The sequence below is a fragment of the Bufo bufo genome, chromosome 3 (genome assembly GCF_905171765.1).
Source record: "Bufo bufo chromosome 3, aBufBuf1.1, whole genome shotgun sequence".
NCBI lineage: Eukaryota > Metazoa > Chordata > Amphibia > Anura > Bufonidae > Bufo > Bufo bufo.
Genome location: NC_053391.1, coordinates 13807877 through 13832482, shown reverse-complemented (window position 1 = coordinate 13832482; position 24606 = coordinate 13807877).

Below are 24606 nucleotides of genomic sequence, written 5' to 3'. Positions count from 1 at the left end.
CCCTCTTCCTCATTGAGGCAGGAGGCACCGGGGTCTTCAGCAGACTTCGAGTCTTCTGGCACTTTCTCCAGAGGCTCACCCAGGACACTGTTCTCCTTTTAGGGAGGAGTCAGGAGAGACAGCCCATCGTAATAGCCCGGATCCAAAAACTGATCGTTCACCTCCTCGTACTTCTTCCCCAGCAGGCTGCTGGGTATTTGGAAGGCCTTGTAGGCAGAGGGGACGTCTTCCAGGCCTGGGCTACACTCTACCATGGGTCTGTGGTCTACGGCATCCACATCAGCCTCATCAACAGATTCAGCAGAAGCATCTTCCATCTTCTCTGCCACAGCCAGCACCCTGGCACCACCATCTCCAGACCCACTCTTACCAGGCTCTGACTTCTTGGCAGGCTAGTTAGGGTCTCTGTTTGTGTCAGGCCACAAGTGTTAATACTGTTCATTGCAAGGACTCTATAACTTAAAGTGACATTTTGCATTGGAGAGCTGATAAATCCCCACAAACTCAAGCCAGGCTAGCGTTTTGATCAGAAGGAATACTCAGGCACGTGTTACAGGACCAGTTATGGTAGGGGGAATACTGTAGATCTGTCTAAGATTGTAAGCCCCTCTCTATCATTCGCATCCAGACTTGTTAAGTCCCAGGTGCGATAGTTCTGTCTAATTTGCAGAGGTAGGTTGGTGCAAACAGCATTCATTCAGCTAAAAATCCATATAATAGCAAAATACATCAGATGTAAAAATCATCAGGTATATAATCCTATAAACAATTAAAAAGAAATATCCCGCTCTTTGGGATCCGTAAATGTCTAGATTTTTGTTGTTCACTTGTATTTGAACACAATCTATTAAAACGTCTGTATCAAAAGGCTGCTACAAACTGCTGTTTTCCTGCTGCTGACTGTTGCAATCTGCTGTTTGTTTGGCTTGATTGTAGCAGAAAATCCTTACTTGAATAACCAGCAGTGGTTCATTTAATTATTTATCATACTTCTTAGTGTGATACCCACTACTGTGGGCTTACCTTCACCCACGCCGTCGGTCAGAAAGGGACTTGCTGTTGAGCTCTTACTCCGTTGAATCTGCCGGCGTCCCGGCTATGGAGCTGCTCGCGTCCCACGTGTCTCTCACAGGTGATGTTAGAATCCAGTCCAAAGTGAGGATCACAGACCTTTCTTTGCCGGCGCTATTAGATGACGTATCGCAGTCTTCTAAGATAGATGGATTTCTTTTCTTTGTAGTGCACTAGGTTGAATCGGAAAGTGGGGTATTCATCCAAGTTTTCTTGACGCCAGACGCGTTTCGGGGAGACGCTTCCCCTTCCTCAGTGGCATACCCCCATTCCATAAATCAAGGTAATTTATACCCGATGATGGTTCTTCAAAAGATCCGAACTGGATTTGGAATTGTATTTTCAAAAGGTGGTCTGGAGTTTTACATTTCATTCCAGTATTTTCATTCTGGTTTCAATGGGTCTTATCCTGATATATTTTGCTTATTATACTTATAATATTCAGTGTGGGTTCTCATTCTTCCCATATTTGCTATTTATTATCATTTATTTGTACAATACATTTAAAAACAAAGTAAAATCCATATAAAAAAATAAATATATATATATATGCACTCAAGGCAGTTTTCCCAAGCCTTGCGTGGAAGGGTTGTCCCTCCTCCATTGGAAATCCTTCTCAAAAAGCATAATTAGCCAAAAAGCATATTTAGCCAAAAAACGCATATGCGATTCCATTGCGGTTTTTGCAAAATTTGATGCGTTTTCTCACCTATTATCTCTCTACCATAGTTGCGGTTCATCAGTAATATTTTCCGTATAGAATCTTCTAAGGGTCTCTCATTTATGGCGCTGGAAAAGGTGGAGAAACATTGGCGAGGAGGTAACCAGATCGAGAGGTTATCAAGAGCGGAATCCAGAAAAATATACGAATTTGGTAGCCTCCTACCAAGAGGCTTAAATGCAGAATTAGAAATATTTGGGTTCATCTAATACTGGGTGGTCCGTGTGGGTGTCGATGTAGAGTTGCATGTCAGGCTGTTTTTCCCAGCACTGCAACTCTCCCTCTACCCCACACGTGCCCCCCCTATTCATCTATAATACGTAGCCATTTAGAAGAAAAAAGAACTATAAATAATGTCTGTAGAAAATAATAAAAAATAATATTTGTGTAATACAAAATGCTCCAGACACTTCTGATGAACTAAAATCATGATATAAAGGTAATAGGAAAGAAAATGCATCAAATTCAGAAAAAACGCATTGAAATCGCATATGCATTTTTTTAAATATTTTTTTATATATATATGTTTGCTTAAAAATAGAAGATTTTATACGGAAAATATTACTGATGAACCGCAACTATGGTAGAGAGATAATAGGTGAGAAAACGCATCAAATTTCGCAAAAACCGCATATGCGTTTTTTGGCTAAATATGCTTTTTGGATAATTATGCTTTTTGAGAAGGATTTCCAATGGAGGAGGGACAACCCTTTCACGCAAGGCTTGGGAAAACTGCCTTGAGTGCATATATATATATTTATTTTTTTATACGGATTTTACTTTGTTTTTAAATGTATTGTACAAATAAATGATAATAAATAGCAAATATGGGAAGAATGAGAACCCACACTGAATATTATAAGTATTATAAGCAAAATATATCAGGATAAGACCCATTGAAACCAGAATGAAAATACTGGAATGAAATTTAAAAACTCCAGACCACCTTTTGAAAATACAATTCCAAATCCAGTTCGGATCTTTTGAAGAACCATAATCGGGTATAAATTACCTTGATTTATGGAATGGGGGTATGCCACTGAGGAAGGGGAAGCGTCTCCCCGAAACGCGTCTGGCGTCAAGAAAACTTGGATGAATACCCCACTTTCCGATTCAACCTAGTGCACTACAAAGAAAAGAAATCCATCTATCTTAGAAGACTGCGATACGTCATCCAATAGCGCCGGCAAAGAAAGGTCCGTGATCCTAACTTTGGACTTGATTCTAACATCACCTGTGAGAGACACGTGGGACACGAGCAGCTCCATAGCCGGGACGCCGGCAGATTCAACGGAGTAAGAGCTCAACAGCAAGTCCCTTTCTGACCGACGGCGCGGGTGAAGGTAAGCCCACAGTAGTGGGTATCACACTAAGAAGTATGATAAATAATTAAATGAACCACTGCTGGTTATTCAAGTAAGGATTTTCTGCTACAATCAAGCCAAACAAACAGCAGATTGCAACAGTCAGCAGCAGGAAAACTGACATTATTTAACCAGTTTGCAGCAGCCTTTTAATACAGACGTTTTAATAGATTGTGTTCAAATACAAGTGAACAACAAAAATCTAGACATTTACGGATCCCAAAGAGCGGGATATTTATTTTTAATTGTTTATAGGATTATATACCTGATGATTTTTACATCTGATGTATTTTGCTATTATATGGATTTTTAGCTGAATGAATGCTGTTTGCACCAACCTACCTCTGCAAATTAGACAGAACTATCGCACCTGGGACTTAACAAGTCTGGATGCGAATGATAGAGAGGGGTTTATTTGGAGCCACCAGCACTCATTCAACACTGCTTTTTGTTTTATTGTGTAACATATTATTGATCAAAACATAGTTTTAACATTTTATTGTAATTTTATTGCACATAATTCCATGATATATGCTCAATAAAGTGTCCTATATTTCCATATAAGAGTGACCATTCCATCTTCTTTTTACTATATATTTCAAACTTTGAGGGGTGACTCAAATTTTGGTTTGGAGCACCTATCCTGAGAGAATAGAGGTGAGCGGATCCCTTTTTTTGTAATAACAGGTAAGGTGTGGCAGTTTAGTTGTGCCCGCAAGTAGGTAAATTACAGGTCTCAGCCTTTGGGCTGGGTGTATGTAAATTTATTTCCCCAGCATTTGTGGTTGTGTTTATTACCACGTTTTAGGGAAATTCTGTTTTGGCAAAAGCTGGTGTTGGAGTTGCTTTCCTCGTTCGTGACTTCGCTGTATCCTGGTGAGCCCACCCTGGTACACAGCTTACAGACTCATCCGTGAATTCTGCAGCTGAAACTCCACTATCACCTGCTGCTGCTCGTACAGTCTCTTCAGCATGTGGAAGGTGGAGTTCCACCTTGTTGGTACGTCGCATATGAGGCGGTGAGCGGGAAGGCCGAAAACACGCACAGATGACCCGCACTTTCTGCAGCAGCTCTGACATATCGGGGTAATTTTTCAGGAATCTCTGCACCACCAAATTCAGCACATGCGCCAGGCAAGGGATGTGCGTCAAACCGGCTAATCCCAGAGCTGCTTGAGGCTCAGTGGCACCAACCACTCATCGGTCTGTTGTTCCATGCCCGTCCACACCTTCTCCGCGGTGTGGGTTTTTTCCCCCAAACAGATGAGTTTCAAAACAACCTGCTGTCGTTTCCCCCTGGCTGTGCTGAAGTAGGTGGTGAAGGTGTTACGCTGACCGGATGAGGAGGCGATATAGGAGTAAGCAGAGTAGGAGGAGGAGGCAACAGGAGGCAATGAGAAACGTTCTGCAATCCTCGGTGGCAGAAGTACATGCGCCAAACAGCTATCCGCCTCAGAGCCAGCCGCCACTGCATTGAGCCAGTGTGCAGTTAGGGAGATATAACGTCCCTAACCGTGCTTACTGGTCCACGTATCGGTAGTTATGTGGACGTTGCCACAGATGGCGTTGTGCAGGGCAGGTATGGCTCAACTGGAAAAGTAGTGGAGGCTGGGAACCACATACTGTGGGACATCCACTGTCATAAGGTTTTTAAAAGTCTCTGTCTCCACCAGACGGAATGACAGCATTTCAAAGGCCAGGAATTTTGAAATGCTGGCATTCAGGGCCAGGGATCATGGGTGGGTAGGGGGGTACTTCCTCTTTCTCTCCAGTGTTTGGGGGATGGACAGCTGAACGCTTCCATGGGACAGTGTGGAGATGCTTGGTGACGGTGGTGGTGTTGCTGCCACATCCTCTGTTTAAAGGGTGGCAGGTGCCACTGTAACTTCAGAGGGAGAGAAGGAGGCCAAGACTGCAGCAGAAGAGGAAGCAGGAGGAACCTGAGATCTTTTGTTTTTTTTGAGGTGTCTACTCCACTGCAGCTTGTGCTTTGCATTTAGATGCCTGGTCATGCAGGTTGTGCTCAGGTTTAGAACATTTATGCCTCGCTTCAGGCTCCGATTGTACAGCGTGCAAATCACTTGCGTCTTGTCATCAGCACATTGTCTGAAGAACTGCCACGCCTGGGAACTCCTTGGAGCTGGCTTTGGTGTGCTCAGTCTCTGGGTGCGGTGGGCAGTAGCAGGCGTACTGTCTAGGGGACGGCCGCTCCGCTTTTGCACCCTGCTCCCTCTTTTGCTGTGTGGCTGGCGCTGTGTGACCACCACCTCTTCCTCCGATCTGCACACGTCACTCGCATGACCTTGATTCCATGTGGGGTCAAGGACCTCATCATCATCCTCCACATCATCTTCCACCCAGTCTTCACCCCTGCCCTCCTTGTTTGTCTGCACACGGCAGAAAGCCGCAGCAGTTGGCACCTGTGTTGGCACCTGAGGAAGGTGTTTCATTTGGGCGTGTAGCTGGCACAGATCGACCACGTCCTTTCCCTGCAACAGTAGCTCCACCAACACCAGCAGCACCACGACCAGGGCCACATCCCTTATTTGATGTTCTCCTCATTCTTTGAGGCCACCCACTGAACTAACAGAGAGATTAACTATATTAATTTCCCTGTCACGGATGCAGTGCAGGTGTACCTCACACAAAAAATGGGTATATGTCACCCACAGAACTAACAGACAGATTAACTATTATATTTTTGTGTCAGGCGTACAAAGATGGTGCTTGCACCCATAAAAAAATTGCTATAGGTCACCCACAGAATTAACAGCCAGATTAATTACTATATTTTTGCGTCAGGGGTGCAAAGCTGGTGTATTGCACCCACAAAAAAATCACTATAGGTCACCCACAGAATAAATAGCCAGCTGAGATTCCTAACACTCTCCCTCACTTCAGCTGATTCCTGTCCCTGCACTACTCAAAGCTGATGGGCGGTGCTACACGTGATCCAGCTTGAATAGAGGCTGGGTCACATGATGCACTGGCCAATCACTGCAATGCCATTACTAGTCATGGCTATGATGCATTCTAAGTGACCACAGCTTAAAAGCTTGTTGATTGGATGCCCTGCAGCCTTTCAACAAGCTTTATTAAATGCCCAAACACCGAACTCGGAACTCCCGAACTTTTGCTGCAAAGTTCTGGTTCGTGCCCGGGAACCCAAACTCGCAAAGTTCGGTACGGACCCAAACTTTGCAGTTCGGGTTTGCTCAACAGTACTTGTTACATAAGAGTTCTATAATTTATCTCATCACTTATGTTTAGAAAACATCTATAAAGTGAATGTACCATCGGAGGTGTTATATTCAGACCCTCTCAGAAAGGACGGGTCTATTTCCCCTCTCGTGGAGCACTGTTAATTAATTTGCTGAGAGCTCTTCCCGTTCGTTACTTACATATTTTAAATACAGGCACTAACTCATAGAGCACTCCTGTCCCGCGCTCTGATTGTTAATGTCTCTGAAGAGAACCTCTTACATCTGATTACATCCATTGTGCGCGGTTTCCACTTATAATATTTTTTTGAACTGCTATTCTACAAGACACAAAGTCCAACATGGCTGCGATATCATAAAATTACAGTGTTTGACATTGTTTTATCCTGCAGACCAGATCGTATTAATGGAAGCTCAAAATTGTGTTCAAAGGTAAAATAAATCTATAGCTGTATTATAGTAGTTATATTCTTGTACATAGGAGCAGTATTATAGTAGTTATATTCTTGTACATAGGAGCAGTATTATAGTAGTTATATTCTTGTACATAGGAGCAGTATTATAGTAGTTATATTCTTGTACATAGGAGCAGTATTATAGTAGTTATATTCCTGTACATAGGAGCAGTATTATAGTAGTTATATTCTTGTACATAGGAGCAGTATTATAGTAGTTATATTCTTGTACATAGGAGCAGTATTATAGTAGTTATATTCTTGTACATAGGAGCAGTATTATAGTAGTTATATTCTTGTACATAGGAGCAGTATTATAGTAGTTATATTCCTGTACATAGGAGGCAGTATTATAGTAGTTATATTCTTGTACATAGGAGCAGTATTATAGTAGTTATATTCTTGTACATAGGAGCAGTATTATAGTAGTTATATTCTTGTACATAGGAGCAGTATTATAGTAGTTATATTCTTGTACATAGGAGGCAGTATTATAGTAGTTATATTCTTGTACATAGGAGCAGTATTATAGTAGTTATATTCTTGTACATAGGAGCAGTATTATAGTAGTTATATTCTTGTACATAGGAGGCAGTATTATAGTAGTTATAATCTTGTACATAGGAGCAGTATTATAGTAGTTATATTCTTGTACATAGGAGCAGTATTATAGTAGTTATATTCTTGTACATAGGAGGCAGTATTATAGTAGTTATATTCCTGTACATAGGAGCAGTATTATAGTAGGTATATTCTTGTACATAGGAGGCAGTATTATAGTATTTATATTCTTGTACATAGGAGGCAGTATTATAGTAGTTATATTCTTGTACATAGGAGCAGTATTATAGTAGTTATATTCCTGTACATAGGAGGCAGTATTATAGTAGTTATATTCTTGTACATAGGAGCAGTATTATAGTAGTTATATTCTTGTACATAGGAGCAGTATTATAGTAGTTATATTCCTGTACATAGGAGCAGTATTATAGTAGTTATATTCTTGTACATAGGAGCAGTATTATAGTAGTTATATTCTTGTACATAGGAGCAGTATTATAGTAGTTATATTCTTGTACATAGGAGCAGTATTATAGTAGTTATATTCTTGTACATAGGAGCAGTATTATAGTAGTTATATTCCTGTACATAGGAGGCAGTATTATAGTAGTTATATTCTTGTACATAGGAGCAGTATTATAGTAGTTATATTCTTGTACATAGGAGCAGTATTATAGTAGTTATATTCTTGTACATAGGAGCAGTATTATAGTAGTTATATTCTTGTACATAGGAGGCAGTATTATAGTAGTTATATTCTTGTACATAGGAGCAGTATTATAGTAGTTATATTCTTGTACATAGGAGCAGTATTATAGTAGTTATATTCTTGTACATAGGAGGCAGTATTATAGTAGTTATAATCTTGTACATAGGAGCAGTATTATAGTAGTTATATTCTTGTACATAGGAGCAGTATTATAGTAGTTATATTCTTGTACATAGGAGGCAGTATTATAGTAGTTATATTCCTGTACATAGGAGCAGTATTATAGTAGGTATATTCTTGTACATAGGAGGCAGTATTATAGTAGTTATATTCTTGTACACAGGAGCAGTATTATAGTAGTTATATTCTTGTACGTAGGAGACAGTATTATAGTAGTTATATTCTTGTACATAGGAGGCAGTATTATAGTAGTTATATTCTTGTACATAGGAGCAGTATTATAGTAGTTATATTCCTGTACATAGGAGGCAGTATTATAGTAGTTATATTCTTGTACATAGGAGCAGTATTATAGTAGTTATATTCTTGTACATAGGAGCAGTATTATAGTAGTTATATTCCTGTACATAGGAGGCAGTATTATAGTAGTTATATTCCTGTACATAGGAGGCAGTATTATAGTAGTTATATTCTTGTACATAGGAGCAGTATTATAGTAGTTATATTCTTGTACATAGGAGGCAGTATTATAGTAGTTATATTCTTGTACATAGGAGCAGTATTATAGTAGTTATATTCCTGTACATAGGAGGCAGTATTATAGTAATTATATTCTTAACCATATTTCTTTTTATTGAGGTAAGAAGATAAGGCCACACGCCCACACAGGACATCGGTACAATATCATTAAAAGTCACCATAGTTATTTGGCATACATGTCATGTGTAAACAGTACCAGCTGTCATCATCATCATCAGAAATATACATCACAAGAGACAAAAAAAAAAAAAAGGAAAGAAAAGGAAAGAAAAAGGGAGGAAAAGGGGGGACAAGAAGGGGAGGGTTCTGCTCTATCATGTGAAATTCCTATGTAATTTCCACGGGGACCATAACTTCAGAAAACAGTGGCGAGAGTTTGTCTCCCAGTGCGCCAATTCCTCAAAGCGGTAAATTTGGTCTACCTTATCCATCCACATACTAGGATTTGGGGGGGAGTCTGTTTTCCACAGAAGGGGAACCAGTAATCTAGCTGCTGTGATCAGCATTGTAGGGAGGTTGTTTTTGGCGGGAGTTAGCGTGGTATTAGGGCACCATAGTAAGATAAGTTTAGCATCCAAAACGACTTTAGTTTTGCAGATGCTGTTGATCATTGATTCTATTGATTTCCAGAACGGTTGGATCTTGTGACAAAGCCACCAGATGTGTGATAATGAGCCAGTTTCTATGCCACATCTCCAGCACACCTCAGGTACCTCAGGATTGAGTTTGTGCAAGAATTCAGGAGTTTTATACCATCTACTTAGTAGCTTAAAAGAATTCTCCTGAACTCTTACGCAACGACTAAAGCCGTGAGAATGAGCTAACACAAAGGCCTTCTCCGGTTCCGTCAGGGTCATAGAAAGCTCTCGCTCCCAGGAAGTCAAGTACCCCAGCTCTGGTGGCAAGGAGGAAAGCATTTCCTTATACATCTGGGATAATGGCCTAAGAGGGGGCCTAGGAGCCAGGATTTTCTTCTCAAGCCAGGAGGGGGAGTTATTACTAGCAAGGGTTCCCACGCATAACTTAGTATCTCTCCTAAAATCTGCCAAGTGGAAGAATGGAGCAGTCTTAATTTCAGGGCGGTCCATAATTAAATCCCAATGCAAACTATAGTAATTATATTCTTGTACATGGGAGCAGTATTATAGTAGTTATATTCCTGTACATAGGAGCAGTATTATAGTAGTTATATTATTGTACATAGAAGCAGTATTATAGTAGTTATATTCTAGTACATAGGAGGCAGTATTATAGTAGTTATATTCTTGTACATAGGAGCAGTATTATAGTAGTTATATTCTTGTACATAGGAGGCAGTATTATAGTAGTTATATTCTTGTACATAGGAGGCAGTATTATAGTAGTTATATTCTTTATCAAATTTCTTTTTATTTGAGAAAAATACACATGTAGAGAGTCATACATCTTGTGTCCAGACGCAGCTGGATAAGTGCATATATTCTTGTACATAGGAGCAGTATTATAGTAGCTATATTCTTGTACATAGGAGCAGTATTATAGTAGTCATATTCTTGTACATAGGAGCAGTATTATAGTAGTTATATTCTTGTACATAGGAGCAGTATTATAGTATATTCTTGTACATAGGAGCAGTATTATAGTATATTCTTGTACATAGGAGGCAGTATTATAGTAGTTATATTCTTGTACATAGGGGCAGTATTATAGTAGTTATATTCTTGTACATAGGAGGCAGTATTATAGTAGTTATATTCTTGTACATAGGAGCAGTATTATAGTAGTTATATTCTTGTACATAGGAGCAGTATTATAGTAGTTATATTCTTGTACATAGGAGCAGTATTATAGTAGTTATATTCTTGTACATAGGAGGCAGTATTATAGTAGTTATATTCTTGTACATAGGGGCAGTATTATAGTAGTTATATTCTTGTATATAGGAGGCAGTATTATAGTAGTTATATTCTTGTACATAGGAGGCAGTATTATAGTAGTTATATTCTTGTACATAGGAGCAGTATTATAGTAGTTATATTCTTGTACATAGGAGCAGAATTATAGTAGTTATATTCTTGTACATAGGAGGCAGTATTATAGTAGTTATATTCTTGTACATAGGAGCAGTATTATAGTAGTTATATTCCTGTACATAGGAGGCAGTATTATAGTAGTTATATTCTTGTACATTGGAGCAGTATTATAGTAGTTATTTTCTTGTACATAGGAGCAGTATTATAGTAGTTATATTCTTGTACATAGGAGCAGTATTATAGTAGTTATATTCTTGTACATAGGAGCAGTTTTATAGTAGTTATATTCTTGTACATAGGAGCAGTATTATAGTAGTTATATTATTGTACATAGGAGGCAGTATTATAGTAGTTATATTCTTGTACATAGGAGCAGTATTATAGTAGTTATACTCTTGTACATAGGAGCAGTATTATAGTAGTTATATTCTTGTATATAGGAGGCAGTATTATAGTAGTTATATTCTTGTACATAGGAGCAGTATTATAGTAGTTATATTATTGTACATAGGAGGCAGTATTATAGTAGTTATATTCTTGTACATAGGAGCAGTATTATAGTAGTTATATTCTTGTATATAGGAGGCAGTATTATAGTAGTTATATTCTTGTACATAGGAGCAGTATTATAGTAGTTATATTATTGTACATAGGAGGCAGTATTATAGTAGTTATATTCTTGTACATAGGAGCAGTATTATAGTAGTTATATTCTTGTATATAGGAGGCAGTATTATAGTAGTTATATTCTTGTACATAGGAGCAGTATTATAGCAGTTATATTCTTGTATATAGGAGGCAGTATTATAGTAGTTATATTCTTGTACATAGGAGGCTCCACATCTCAGTATAAAGGAGCTGTGTTTCCTTCCCATAATCTACTGGTCCTGATGATGATGATGTATAGTCTTGTGTACACGCAGTCTTACCCATCGGGCCTCGATGCGCTTAGATGACTAATTCAACAGGGAGGGAAAAAAAAGAAGGCATGACACTTTGCCATGGGCCACAAAGGCCTAGAGAATAAGGGACCTATTCCAGAGACCAATTTCCTAGCACTTATCAAATGGAGAGTCAAGAAAAAGGGGAGGAAGGTAGGGGGATCTCAAGGTTCAAAGGGTTCGGATGAGATATAGAGAATGTGAAGAAAACAATTTAATGAACGTGGCGAAAAAGTATCTTTGAAATAAAAGAACATTACCAACCGTGAATTTATAGACTAAGATTTAAGAAAACCCTCAAAATTATATAAACCAAATAAGTGTTATATAGGAAGATCAAACGCCTGTTTGAAAAGTAAGGTTTTCAGTGCACGTCTGAATGAGAGAAGACTGGGAATCATTTTCAGGGCCTGAGGTAGGTGATTCCAAAATCTGGCCCCTTGAGCCGAAAAGGATCTACCTCCACGTCTGATCTTGTTAACTTGCGGGATGTTAAAATTCGCAGAGTTACTAGACCTCAATGTCCTCAATGGGGCGTACCTGGTGAATTTACGTCGCAGGTACAAGGGCCCCACACCATGGAATACCCTATGCATGAAGCATCCAATCTTGAACATCACCCGTTGTTGGACGGGGAGCCAGTGCAAGGCATTAAGAGAGGGAGTGATATGCTCTCGGCGGGCAACACCCGTTAGGAGCCTTGCTGCGGCATTCTGCAGAAGTTGAAGTCTATGCAAGTTCTTCTTAGGGAGTCCCATGTACAAGGCATTACAATAGTCCAACTGACTGCTGATCGCTGCTCCGACCAAGGCTTTCCTGAGTGGGGATTCGATGTATTTTAAAATCCTCCCCAGAAGTTTCAGCTGGTAGTGGCAGGTACTAACCACCTGATTTATCTGAGGGGCCAGGGTTAATCTGGAGTCCAAGACCACTCCCAAGTCCCTGACCTCGGTGGCTGTCTCAGGGACAGGTCCAAAAGACAGTGGCCATTGGGGTGCTGAGGGTGTAATTTTCAGGTCACTGAATGTAATACATTCAGTTTTGGTGCCATTAAGCTTTAGATAATTGGCACTCATCCAGTGATCGATCTCCAAGAGACATCCGGCCAGATCGACATGATCAACTGTTCCTTTGGCAAGCCTAAAGTACAGTTGTGTATCATCCGCATAACATGAAATTGAAGATTGTGGCTCCTGATGATGTCGGCCAATGGTCTCAGATAGATGTTGAACAAGACTGGGGATAGTGCCGAGCCTTGTGGTACTCCACAGGACAGTGAGAGATCGGTTGAGTGAAATACCCCCAGCTTCACCCGTTGTACCCTGTCCTGGAGAAATGAGACCATCCATGCCAAGGTCTTTCCATCTAATCTGGCTACCACTTTCAACCGGTTCAATAACACTTGATGGTCAATAGTGTCAAAAGCGGATGATAGGTTCAGAAGGACTAGGACCATGGAGTCGTTCTGGTCTAATGCCATCAGTAGATCATCCTGGACATTGACCAGAACGGTCTCAGTACCCCTTCCGGGTCGGAATCCCGACTGGAAGTCGTCAAGAATGTGATTGGCCTCCAGATATCCCTGCAGTTGTGCAACAACCTCCCTCTCGCCTATCTTTGCAACGAACGTCAGTCCCAAAATCGGTCTAAGGTTACTCAGATTGGTCACAAATAGCGCCGGTTTCTTAGGCAGAGGTGTTACCACTGCCTGCTTCAGAATAGCCGGCACCTGACCACTGGAAAAGGAACTATTTATAATTTCTCGAATGTATGGTGCCATTGCAACCGCGGCGGACTTCACCACGGCCGACGAGCATGGGTCTAGAGGCGAGGAGGAGGATCTAAGAGCTCCAATGATTTCAATAGTTCTCTCCTCAGAGATGGGCTGAAATTCTGTGAAGGAATAGGGTAAGGTTGAAAATGAAGAAGAAAGTGTCTCGTCCGTCCTATGAACCGTTGGGATATTAAGTTTCTGAATTTTTTCAGCAAAGTAGTCGGCCATTTGCTGGCACAGTGCTTGAGAGTGCTCCGTCATTGCAATCTTACATCTAGGATTGGAAATAGAAAATTACTGTGGACTGGCTGTATGTGTGGATATAAAATCAAAAGTACCTCCAATATAAAGTGATCACATTCATTTAATGTCCAAAACCAATAGATAAAATACAATGTGAAATACAAATAAAATCACATAAAAAAATCACATATGAAACTGTATGTGACAGATAATACAACCTACTGATAGCAAATAATTGGGGGGTCTGTAGTTTATGTCAAAACCAGTCAAACGCACAAAAATGTTAATTGCTTGTGTGCGGACAAAAGTACTTTCTGGAGCAATGGAATCTAGCACGCATTTCTATTGTTCCTCTATTCCAGATAGGTGCACTTAATTTAGATGGACAAATGTTGTTAAATCATGTGTTAGTGGCTAGCCTCTCCAACAGAGAGATCTTCAAAGGGGGTAAATAGTCTTGTATTTAATTGCTGATTATAGCATGTGATTCACAGCGGAAATATCGTGAGAATTGGTGCTGAAGTTTTGGATACAGAAGTGTGTTATACTGTTTGGAGCGCTCCAGTTGTTCGAAGTTTATTCAAAATTTTTTGCAGATTTTTGTAATCGTCCGTGTAGAGGCCTCTTTCGTGGATCCAATGGGAGTTATAAACTGTTCACGCCAGACGCGTTTCGGGGACCTTTTACCCCTTCCTCAGTGGCACTGAGGAAGGGGTAAGAGGTCCCCGAAACGCGTCTGGCGTGAACAGTTTATAACTCCCATTGGATCCACGAAAGAGGCCTCTACACGGACGATTACAAAAATCTGCAAAAATTTTCGAAACAGAAATTGGAGCCACTAGATTAATCCAACATATGAAAGAAACGCATCAAAACCGTGAGGACCTCTTACAGATTGCAGGTCTAGAAATAGTGAAATTACCGCCTCGCAGCGGAGACAGAAAAAAGCTTCTCCTAAAGAGAGAAGCACTATGGATCATTAAGACAGAAGCGATGGGACCATCAGGTTTTAATGATAGGAATGATTTATTTGTTTTTGTTTGATACACTGTGATTTTTGGTCTTATAGAGTATTGAATGAGTTAACATTGTGTTCCTCTATGTGATGCGGTGGGGGGAGTGGCTTGACCTGACCTTTATAGGTCAGCCACTCACCTCCACAGCATGAAAGGCATGATGAAGCGCGTTTAGCGTGAAACGGCTGTACCTCCATTTGATCTATGTGCACAGACCTGCCTGTACCCTTTTTTTCTGGAAGCATAATAAACTGGACGTTTTATCTTGGAATTGGTGAGTGCCGCTGTCTCCTTTCATCTCTCCTTTGAATGCACCACCGTGTCTACCTCAGCAGAGCACCACCGTATCCATTTGCTGAATCGCATTACCCGTGTCTTCCCTGCAATCCTGCATATTGGTCAGGTGTAGCAGTGCCGGCAGCGCTTTCTTCTCTTGATTATCATCATATCGATAACCATCCTAAAAAATCAGTTATTGGAGTAAAATTACTTTAAAAGTCATAATAAAAAATAAAACTACAAGACATTAAAATGTCAATTGTGTTACCCAAGTTCTCCAATCAAACCAGGCGAGTGTTTCCCAATAATGGAGGAGTCTTGGTGACGGCCAAGGGCGCACCAGCAATGTCAGTTAATCTAATAATCAGTCCGTGCCCGTCCGCGCCCGGATGGGCACAGACGGGCTTGCCTTTGGCTGGCGCAGTGGGGCCGGGTTAATAAGGGTACCTAACCAGATCACACCCACAGTGTCTCTGTCGGGGCTCCGCCCAGAGTGGTGTTCTTGGGATTCCTGGGAGATAGGGTCTGGCAGGAGGAAGTCTCTTATCTTTGAGGTAGGTGCTGGAAGATCAATCTGGATAAAGTGCTCGTGCTTCTCAGTTGGTGCAAGGTGCAGACAGATCTGGGATCCGGGATCCACTGCCCGCTCACCGGCTGAGGGAAGTCAATTAGCCGCTGATGTATGCGTGCACTCATCCAACGGTGCAGAAGCTGAACGTGCTCCTGGCCAAGTTGCTGATGCTGCAGTCCCTCCCTTTCCATGTGGTGGACTCTGCACATTTCAGAGAACTGATGGCTTCTGCTGAGCCAATGTGGAGAGTCCCAAGCCGTCATTACTTCTCTAAAAAGGCTGTACCAGCACTGCATACGTACATACAGCAGAAGGTGGGCCAGTTCTTGAGCCTGTCGGTGTCTGGTAGCGGCAAATTATTCCACAGCGCTTTATAGTTCAGGGGTTCATGTACAAACAGTCATAAATAACATATCAACAAACAAGTCAATAATCACAACAAGAGGAATGAGGGCCATGCTCACAAGAGCTTACATCCTATGAGGAGATGGGGGTGACACAAAAGGTGAAAGTGCTTGTTTTGTACAATGGTCCGGCTAGCTTGGAAAATTCTGGGGTAGATATAAAGCTGCATGAGCCGATATCTGTAGAGCTTCTGGGTGCATGAGTGCGGTGGAAAGTTTGGTGGAGGATGAGGTTCAGAAAAATAATAAACAGGCTATATATGGAGAAGAGTTAGATCAGAGGATGTGATAGGTCAACCTAAAAAGATGTGTTTTTAGGGAGCACCAAACTGTGTATATTGTGATTTAACCAAATTTCTTGGGGTAGGGCATTCCAGAGAACTGGTGCAGCTCGGGAGAAGTCTTGGAGATGGGAGTCAGAGGTTCAGATTATGGTGGATGTTTAAAGCTGCTCTCAATCAGAGCCAAATGTATTTGCTATACTGCTCCAAATTGTCTCAGTCCTAGGATTTTACATACATGGAAGAAACAGCACTGACACCAGGCAGGGTCAAAGCAGTTCTCGATTATTACAGTAGTTTAAGCAGTATATATGTACATCAGAGGGGGCATCCCGCCCGAGGCTCGTGGCATTGTTCAATTGGCTAGAATAGAAAAATTAGAAAAGAGATAACACTTGGCATCTGCGCATTGTGCATTATTTTACTAACTTTGGTATGTAAAGTGTGCAAACATCTAGGTGCCAGCGCCATATTGTAATGGCTTCACATTAACATCAGTACAGCATACGTCATATATGACACATCAAGGATGAGGGTCCTCTTGGGTATGGCGAAATCTTCCTGCCTTGGTCCCAACTCGAGTACATAAGGCGTTTTCTGAGAGCGGGAGGATAAGGGGGCCATCTTAGTTAATCAAGAATGATATCCACATCTCTATCAATGTCAGTCATAAATCGCTTGCAGAGCGTAGAGCACAGGTAGGGTGGTAGACAGAGATAAGGAGGAGATGTAGGGGGTTGCACAGTGTCGGACTGGGGTACTCAGGGCCCACCAGTGTAACTGATTCTGGGGGCCCACCTTAGGGCTCCTGCACATTTTTTTTCCATGTCTGTACTGTATTAAAATAATAAAAATGACTCCATGTGCATTCCGTGTCTGTATGTCCGCATGGCCGTTCTGCAAAATGATAGAACATGTCCTATTATTGTCGACATTACAGACAAGGATAGCACTGTTCTATTAGAGGCCGACTGTTCTGTGGAATGCACATACCCGGTAGCCATGTTTTGCGGGTCCGAAATTTGCAGACTGCAAAACACACAACGGTCGTGTGCATGTAGCCTTACACAGCGGTAATAACCACGGATATGTGCTGTGTGTAATGTGATGGAATGGAGGCAATATGGACAATCACAATACATTAGTAAGTGCCTTGTATTAACTGCATGATAAATGCCATTTACTGAAGTCAGACAAACCCTTTAAACCCTTTAAGTATAAATGTCTAGCATGAAAATGACCAAATCGTAACCTCCTCAGATTGCACATAATCTACATTATAATTAATAGGGTTGTCCTACCATAATGACCGATCGCCTATCTACAGGATCGGTGATAAATATCAGATTGCTGGGGTCTGACTGCTGGAACACCCACTGATCAGGAAAAAGGGGTCCTGGGACATTCAATTACATGACCGCCAATCTATGTACACAAGGGTCTTAAGACCATGTTCCTTTGATCATGGTGGTCCCAGCAGTCAGACCCCATCAATCAGACACTTATCACCTGTTGTGTCATAGCTTTTGGACCTTTTCACATTCTCTATCCTTAACCCAATAAGGACCCACGCCATACATGTACGGCAGGCTGATTGGGCGGGTTCAGGAGCTGCGCCTGCCCGATCAGCCGCAGGGGTCCAGCAGTCACTGATAGCCGTGCTGTATGTGTCGGCATCGGTGAAAACACCAATGTCGGCGCATTAACCCTCGCACTACCGCAGTCAGCGCTGCCCGCGGCACGTGCGGGATCTTGCCGGGTGCGGGATGGCCATCGGGTCACTGAGCTGCTGTGACGGGGACCCGATGGCAGGGAAGGCAGCCTGATGCCTTCCTAAGGCATTGGGGCTGCTTTCCGTGACCGCCTGTGAGATCTCACAGGCATGCAGGCTGTAAGTATATTACACTGGTAATACACTACAGCCAATGCATGACAATACAGAAGTATTGTCATGCATTGTAAAGGGGATCAGACCCCCAAAATTTGATGTCCCAGAATGGGACAAAAAATAAAGTGAAAAAAGAAGTTAAAAAAAATAAAGTTTCAAGTAAAAAAACAAAAAAAAATGCCTTTTCCCAAAATAAAGTAAAAAAAAAATGTATGTGAAAAATAGGGAAAAAAATAAGTTGACATATTAGGTATCGCCGCATCCGTATTACCTGGCTATAGAAACATATCACATGACCCCTCAGATGAACATCGTAAAAAATAAAAAATAAAAACTGTGCTAAATAAACAATTTTTTTGTCACCTGACATCACAAAAAGTACAACACCAAGCGATCAAAAAGGCGTATGCCCACCAATATAGTACCAATCTAGGCATCAACTCATGCCACAAAAAATGAGCCCCTACCTAAGACAATCGCCCAAAAATTAAAAAAACTTTGGCTCAGAATATGGAGACACTAAAACATCATTTTTTTTGTTTTAATAAAAAGCTGTTATTGTGTAAAACTTAAGTAAATATCGCCGCATCCGTAATAACCTTCTCTATAAAAATATCACATGACCTAACCCCTCAGGTAAACACCGTCAAAAAATAAAATAGAAACTGTGCTAAAAAAAACATTTTTTTTGTCACCTTACATCACTAAAAGTGCAACACCAAGTGATCAAAAAGGCGTATGCCCCCCTTAATAGTACCAATCTAACCGCCACCTCATCCCGCAAAAAATGAGCCTCTACCTAAGACAATCGCCAAAAAAAATAAAAATAAAATAAAATATGGCTTTTATTGTGTTGAATGTAAAAAAAAAATAAAAATTTGACATATTAGGTATCTCCACGTCCGTGACAACCACCTCTATAAAAATACCACATGACCTAACCTCTTAGATGAACACCGTAAAAAAGATTAAATAAAAACATTGTCAAAAAAGCCATTTTTTGTCACCTTACATCACAAAAAGTGCAATAGCAAGCGATCAAAAAGTCATATTCTTCCCAAAATAGTGCCAATCAAACAGTCATCTCATCCCGCAAAAATGATATCCAACCTAAGACAATCGCCCCAAAAAAAAATATGGCTCTCAGACTATGGAGACATTAAAACATGATTTTTTTTTTGTTTCGAAAAGGATATTATTGTGTAAAACTTAAATAAATAAAAAAGTATACATATTAGGTATTGCCACATCCGTAACAACCTGCTTTATAAAAATATCACATGACCTAACCTGTCAGATGAACACTGTAAATAACAAAAAATAAAAATGGTGCCAAAACAGCTATTTTTTGTTACCTTGCCTCACAAAAAGTGTAATATAGAGAAATCAAAAGTCATATGTATTCTAAAAAAGTACCAACAAAACTACGACCTTATCCCGTAGTTTCTAAAATGGGGTCTTTTTTTGGAGTTTCTACTCTAGGGGTACATAAAATATGACATGGCAACTTAAAATTATTCCAGTGAAATCTGCCTTCCAAAAACCATATGGCATTCCTTTCCTTCTGCGCTCTGCCGTGTGCCCATACAGTGCCGTAATCTCGCTCATGCGCGAGTACGCCACATGTCAGTGCCCGCATAGTGTTCCTTCTCTGTGCTGGCATCAGCCTCAGGGAATGAACTGCGAATGCGAAAGCTGTGAGATTACGGCGCTCTAACTTTGTGACGCCGGGGAGCAGGGAGGAGATTCGGAGAATGCGGGGCAGTGCTGGGCTCCTTCATAGTGGGCGTGGCTGGGCTCCAGAAACGTTAGTAACAGCCCCTTGGGCTCCTTACTTGCCTCATTTACATGTATATAAAATTGTTTTTTTGACACAATAAAAGCACTGAGAGCTATGGGGAATTTATATTGCGGACATGCTAGCGGCGATCTAGCAGCACATGTCCGCAGCTCTATAGGCAAAATCCAGGTGGCAGAATCGCTTTAAATCCTCCACCACTCCACCACCAGTATCTTTACATGGCAGCAGTGATGCCTGTAAATACGGAATATCATCACTAACGCCATGTAAACCATACGTGTCAATACTAGAGAATGTGACGCACTGTGCAGAATTTTTCGGGCATAAGTCCAACCCCCTTTGCAGGTCATAACCTTTAACAAAGCCCAAGCAAAGGTGCTAGAGGAGCAACGTGAGCAAAGGGCACAAACGGAGGGTCATGACTGAAACAGAGACATTAGGGTCACCTGAGGCAGGGTAATAGCGGGTATCCTGGAGCAGGAGTAACTGCAGAAGAGGCAATATTAGCAGTGCATTTAGAGTGGGGGCATCTGGAGCTGGGTAATTTATGGAGGTGCACCTACCTAAAGCCTAAACCTAGGGCAGAGTCCCCCTAATGCCACTCTGAACTCTGCAGAGAGCAGCACACATACACAGATCTGAGTCTGCTATAAACAAATCCCCTATTTCCCCCTTACAGTCTCCTACCGCTCACTACTGTCACACACCTGAGAAATCAGCCCAGCACCGCAGAGGAGTCCTTCTCTCCAGCAACCACAGGTTTCTGACAGCAAGGAGGGCAGGAGGATGGCTAGACATGTTCTCTCCTCCTTCACTGCCAGCAGCCCCAGAAGTCTAGAAGATACTGCGGGGCCTCCTGTACAATGTACACCAGTAGGGGGCTACATCACTGTGTGATACTGCCACCTAGTGGTTATAATAATTATCTCTCCTGAGAAACAAGAGAAATAATTACGTCTTATCTCCGGGTGCAGGAGACTGGGGGCCTACCGAGGAATCCCCCGCCTCACCGATGGGCCAATCCGAGTCTGGGGGTGCAGCACTGTGGAGAGCACGAGTGACCCTGGGTGCTGCATTAATGATACTGTAGATTGGAGAGGGGAGAGTCTGGTGAGGGGGAGGCCAATTAATAGTAAGTTACAGTAGGAGGGGTGGAGCCTGCGCGAGATGGACACGTGAAGCACAGCTCTGCAGTTAGCAATTCTCTCACAGCCTGTACACCCGGCTATTTGGACCCAGCATGGTCAAGATCGGTGGTTCTAAGTCCGCTGACCCACCGGAGCACACAAGAACATTGAGAAGAATTTATATAGAAAATGGCACAAACATACGTGGCAAGAGATTCCAAGATGGCGCTCGGGAAGCCGCACGCTTCAGGACACAAACAGAATGCAGTGACTGGCACAGAGAAGGTAAGAGAGGATTCCCCAGGTGCTGAGACCCTTCCAATCTCAAGGACTTTCCTAAAAGAAGCGCTAGCAGAAGCCCAGGGGCCTCTCAGTTCAGATCTTACCTCCATCAAAGAAGAGGTGCGCCACATAGGAAGGAGGGTAGAAGCCCTAGAGGAAGCACAGATAGCAGTTATAGCACATTAATAATGTGTAGTTTCCTCTAACCTGGCTACATACCAAAAACATATAAACTCTCTTTACACCGCGCTAGAAGATCAAGAAAATAGGGGTAGGCGCAATAACCTGCGCTTTAGAGGCATCTGAAACTGTCATACAAATATCTGAAATGTCTAAAATTACTGGGGTCAGACTCCACACACGAGGTTATAATAGAACGCGCACACAGGGCATTGCACCCAAAAGCGCAACCCACAGAGCCTCCTCTGGATGTAATTTGTAAATGTATACACTTCCCAGTTAAAGAAGCGATAATCACCAGTGCAAGAAACACTCCAAAACTGATGTGGGAAGATAACACCATTAGCATTTTTCAGGACTTAGCCAAGTCTACATTGAAAAAGCGTAGAGCATTGAAGCCGCTCACCGATTGCCTGCACTCTAACAAAGTCATATACAGATGGCTATCCCATTTGGGCTATCTTTTCTTTATGATGGACGACGCATATCTATTTCCTCGTACTGTGACTTGGATAAAGTATATGAACAATTATAGCTACCCCCAATGCCCATTGAAAACTGAGAAACTGAGATCTTTCAGCTCTGCCTGACCTGCATATGGCTACCCCTTGGGAGACCCCACGCATCCCAAAACCTCAAAGATCCAGAAGAGGAAACCTCTCCTCAACCCCAAGGAGACTACCACTCGCTGAAGATTAAGAAAGAACTCTGCCATTTATTCATAGAATCAACAAACCAGCCCTACCTCGGCAACAACCATCTTCACCTAGCATATGTGCCTACTTCACTAAGTTACTTACTATTTAATACATAGCCTTTAAGGCTGAGTTTAGTGTTATTCTTTTAACCCCATATCTCTCCTTATAACATCTAACCCACTTATATTAGAGGTGGCGCTATAATACCTTATACTAACCGTGATATCATTCATACCTTTAAAACTCTTATAAACCTAGAATTCAGGCCCTAAGCCAGGCTGAGTTCCAAAGTTTAATGCCTAAATGAGGGTGCTACATTTTGGTATTACCTTCCCCCCTCATGATCTATGAGCAGAAATGCTCTATTATACAAATTGTTCATTTGATTTGTTCTCTTTTTTGAGTTTTATGTTCTTCGTTTTATGACAGGTGCTGCAGGACACTCTTATTCTATGCCCAAAAGGGAAGGGAACGGCTGAGGAATGCCGCTGCTCCGCCTCGGGAGGCGAAGTACTCATATAAAATAACCACCTACTTCATCCAGCCACTCATTAGACATGCACACTCTCCTCTATTCACTCCTCATCCAAGCGTGGCCAGATTTTCTCTTATGCAAAAAAAAGAAAAATGTTCAGTCTTAATGATTCAAGTAACACACTTCAAATTTGGCAAGTATCCTAACCTCTCTCATTCTATATTCTTACAGTGGTACCACTGTGGAAAAAACTCATCGGCCTCCAGAGGCGTGAGCATCGGACTCCGAAAAGGTCTTCCATTCTCATACACCTCCCATGTCCAAGACGTGGATGGTAGATATATACTCTTAAAAGGTACTATTGCTAACCAGATGTATACCGTGATAAATATATATGCACCCAATGTCAATCAGGTCACCGTGTTGGATGAGGTTCTCTCCCTTTTGGAGAAGTACAGAGAGGGTGTGGTGGTGGTTGAAGGAGACTTTAATGTCACATTAGAACCTTCCCTAGACTCAACATCCAGAAAATCAGCGATATCTACTAAAGCACGTGGCCATTTAAAAAAGAAAAAATGCAGCAGTGGTCTCTATTAGAGTTGAGCGAACACCTGGATGTTCGGGTTCGACGAGTTCGGCCGGACTTTCGAAAAATGTTCGGGTTCGGGATCCGAACTCGACCCGAACTTCATCCCGAACCCGAACCCCATAGAAGTCAATGGGGACCCGAACTTTTGGGCACTAAAAAGGCTGTAAAACACACCCGGAAAGGGCTAGAGGGCTGCAAAAGGCAGCAAAATGTAGTTAAATCCCCTGCAAACAAATGTAGATAGGGAAATGATGAGTTAACATAAAATAAATAAAAATTAAACAATATTAATTGGAGTGAGGTCCCATAGCACAGAATCAGGCTTCAAGTCACCCACCAATGGAGAAGGTCACTTACTATTATTTTGACCACAGCACCCAGACAAAGGAGAGAGGTCCCACAGCAGAGAACCAGGCATCATATCACCCACCACAGGAGTAGGCCACCATTTAGTTACTTTGACCCCTACACCCAGACGGAGGAGAGAGGTTACACAGCAGAGAATCAGGCATTTAGATCACCCACCACAGGAGTAGGCCACCATTGAATCAGACCCCGGCAACCATGTCAGATGGCACAAGCATAAGCTTTATATCAATCAGCACAGGAGAAGGCGACTTTGACAGACTTTGACCCCTACACCCGGACGGAGGAGAGAGGTTTCAAAGCAGAGAATCAGGCATTTAGATCACCCACCACAGGAGTAGGCCCCAATTTAATGGGACCCCGGCAACCATGTCAGATGGCACAACCATCAGCTTCATATCAATCAGCACAGGAGAAGGCGACTTTGAAAGACTTTGATCCCTACACCCAGACGGAGGAGAGAGGCTTCACAGCAGAGAATCAGGCATTTAGATCACCCACCACAGGAGTAGGCCCCCATTGAATCAGACCCTGGCAACCATGTCAGATGGCACAACCATCAGCTTTATATCAATCAGCACAGGAGAAGGCGACTTTGAAAGACTTTGACCCCTACACCCAGATGGAGGAGAGAGGTTTCACAGCAGAGAATCAGGCATCATATCAACCACCACAGGAGAAGCCACCATTTAGTTACTTTGACCCCTGCACCCAGGAAGAGGAGAGAGGCACCACAGCACATATTCTGGCATCATATCAGCCACCACAGGAGAAGCCACCATTGAGTTACTTTGACCCCCGCACCCAGGAAGAGGAGAGAGGCACCACAGCACATATTCTGGCATCATATCAGCCAC